This window comes from Sapajus apella, unplaced genomic scaffold, assembly GCF_009761245.1.
Source record: "Sapajus apella isolate SASKATOON/1434 unplaced genomic scaffold, GSC_monkey_1.0 scaffold137, whole genome shotgun sequence".
In the NCBI taxonomy this organism is placed as follows: Eukaryota; Metazoa; Chordata; class Mammalia; order Primates; family Cebidae; genus Sapajus; species Sapajus apella.
The window spans coordinates 3,409,669-3,412,724 of record NW_022437077.1 but is presented as its reverse complement, the minus strand read 5'-3'; the positions used below and the strand labels follow the sequence as shown (position 1 = coordinate 3,412,724).

General features: G+C 45.0%; 1 pseudogene; it reads right to left on the bottom strand.

Moving 5' to 3' along the window:
• Positions 1-2,378: 2,378 nt before the first annotated feature.
• On the bottom strand, positions 2,379-2,804 carry LOC116540177 (annotated as a pseudogene).
• Between the last annotated feature and the right edge of the window lie 252 nt (positions 2,805-3,056).

Below are 3,056 nucleotides of genomic sequence, written 5' to 3'. Positions count from 1 at the left end.
TTACAGCTGTTTACAAGAAACTGAGTCTTAGATTTATCAGTTCTATGGATTTTTATGTTTCCTATTTCATTAGTTTTTATCTTTACTCCTACTTCTCTCCCTAGGTTTATCGTGTTGCTTATTTTCTAGCTCCTTCAATTGGATGCTTCATTTGCCTTCGGTCTTCCTTGTTGAATAACAAAAACATCTGGAGCTATCGGAGTGCTTTGGTTTCATTCCCTAAGTATCGCTACGTGGAGTTCCAATTGTCATTATGTTCTGAATGACCCATAACTGCAGTTTTGTTCCCTTCTTTGATTCAAGTTATTTAGGCATAAATTTCCAAGTGATTTCATTTTTTTCTGCTTTCTATCCTTTTGTTTTTAATTTCTGTTTTTATTGCATGGGGGATAGATAAGGTGGCCTGAGAAAATGATTGCTTGTGCGTGCCTGGGAGGTGTTCTTGGTGGCCTAAAATGTCATCAGTTTTGGTCACTTCCCCGCAGATGTTTGAATTAAATGTCTTTCCTGTTTGTATGTATGTATGTGTGTATGTATGTATGTACTTATTTTTGAGACGGAGTTTCGCTCTTGTTACCCAGGCTGGAGTGCAATGGTTCGATCTTGGCTCACCGCAACCTCCGCCTCCTGGGTTCAGGCAATTCTCCTGCCTCAGCCTCCCGAGTAGCCGGGACTACAGGCACACGCCACCATGCCCAGCTAATTTTTTTTTGTATTTTTAGTAGAGACAGAGTTTCACCATGTTGACCAGGATGGTCTCGATCTCTTGACCTCATGATCCACCCACCTCGGCCTCCCAAAGTGCTAGGATTACAGGCGTGAGCCACCGCGCCCGGCCCTGTATGTATTTATTAAATGAAGCTGGTTTTTCCAAGCTGCTATTGCTTGGAATTTGAGTCCTACAAGTCACGCTGGGGATTGCCACACTGTACTTTTGCTTCTCCTGGGGAATCCCAGTGGACATCAGCATAGATCCAAGAAGGCCTAAGGAAAAGCCACCCATGAACCTTTGCTTGAAGTTGATTCCGTGTTTTTTTTTTTTTTTTTTTTTTTTTGAGTCGGAGTTTCGCTCTGTTGCCCAGGCTGGAGTGCAATGGCATGATTTCAGCTCACCGCAACCTCTGCCTCCCAGGTTTAAGCGATTCTCCTGCCTCAGCCTCCCAAGTAGCTGGAATTATAGGCATGCACCACTTAAGCCACCCATGAACCCCTCTTCCCTGGTTAGGGCCACGTTGGGACAGAGGGTAAGGAGAATTGGATTTGGAACCTAATAGACTGACGGCTTTGAACAAACCAGTGACCTTCCAGTGCAGGCTGCTTCTCTGTAAACTGAAGACTTTGACTAGAAGATCGTATTAAACACAGCCGTGCTCGGGACATTCTTTTCCTAGACGAGGCATTTAGCAAAGGTGAAGCTGATTGAATTGGGAAGTACATTCTAGCCCCACAGCTTCACCTATCCAGGTCTTTCAGCCTTGTGGAAGTGTGAGTGAGTCGATGGGGGCCAGTTCCACCCAGCACAGCACTGGGTCAGGGCCTCACTCGGCCAGGTCCGCCTTGCGTTCAGTTCACATCAAGGCTTTCTGGTATGTGTCTGGCCTCCTCGCTGGTTTACATGCAAACATAGATTTCCCTGTGTTTTTCCTTTGACCATTTTAGCAAGCATTTGGCAGGGAGCAGTTCAATGAATCCCAGAGTCAGTCATCTGGAAATACCCTTTGCTTTTAACCTTTCTGTAGCATTTCATTGGCCGTGGGCTTTTTGTAAATAAGCTATTTGTGTGTGGGGAGGGAAAGCTCTGCCCTTTGCTCTCACTCTGTCTTCTCTCCAGGAGCTGCTGACCTCAGTGGCCAGATTCCAGATTGAGGAACCCACTTTTCCTGGTGGGAGGGTCGCTTCCTTTTTTATTTTGCTCCTCCTGGGTCTGGGAGGGGCCATCTGCCTCTTTCTTTGCTCTCATTTTTCTTTTCTTTTCTTTTCTTTCTTTTTTTTGTTTTAATACAAACAATCCCATAGCATTTATTGACATCTTGTAATAACATAAGGGTAATCAAAACAATATGAATAGGCCGGGCGCGGTGGCTCAAGCCTGTAATCCCAGCACTTTGGGAGGCCGAGGCGGGTGGATCATGAGGTCAAGAGATCGAGACCATCCTGGTCAACATGGTGAAACCCCGTCTCTACTAAAAATACAAAAAAAAAATTAGCTGGGCATGGTGGTGCGTGCCTGTAATCCCAGCTACTCAGGAGGCTGAGGCAGGAGAATTGCCAGAACCCAGGAGGCGGAGGTTGCGGTGAGCCGAATTCGCGCCATTGCACTCTAGCCTGGGTAACATGAGTGAAACTCCGTCTCAAAAAAAAAAAAAAAAAAAAAAAAACAATATGAATAAATGTTCACACTGGACAAAGGACATCTAAAAACAAAATGTATCCTTCCCAACAATTTCTCACTTGATTGATCGTTTCTAGTTGGAGACACTTTGTAGCAGAGTAATATCATCTCCTTTTAGCATGATCCAACCCAGTTGTTTTCTTGACTTTTAGAATGAATCTCTTCTGCATCATCTAATACAAGGTTCATATACTCATCAAAACCAATCACACAGGCTTTTATCCGCATATTCACTTGCTCATAGAGCCACGCCTGAATCTGCGATCTGTTTTGTAAGTATCTGAAGATGGGGTTGATGGGCTGCACCACAACCTTCTGCACTTTCTGGCCCTGGCCACGGTATGCCATGGTGGAATTTCACAAAGAGCACACCCGCACACTGCCTCTGAGAGCTGCTCTCATTTTCTAACACACCCGCCGTGGTGTGCTGGGTTGCTACACGTGATCCAGGAGGCCAAGTTAAATTTCAGATAAACAATGAATATAATTTTCTTTTAGCACAATGTCCCAAATATTTCTTGGGACATACTTATATTAAAAAAAAAGTTTAGGCCAGGTGCGGTGGCTTAGGCCTGTAATCCCAGCACTTTGGGAGGCCGAGGTGTGCGCATCACCCGAGGTCAGGAGTTGGAGACCAGACTAACATGTTGACACCTCATCTCTA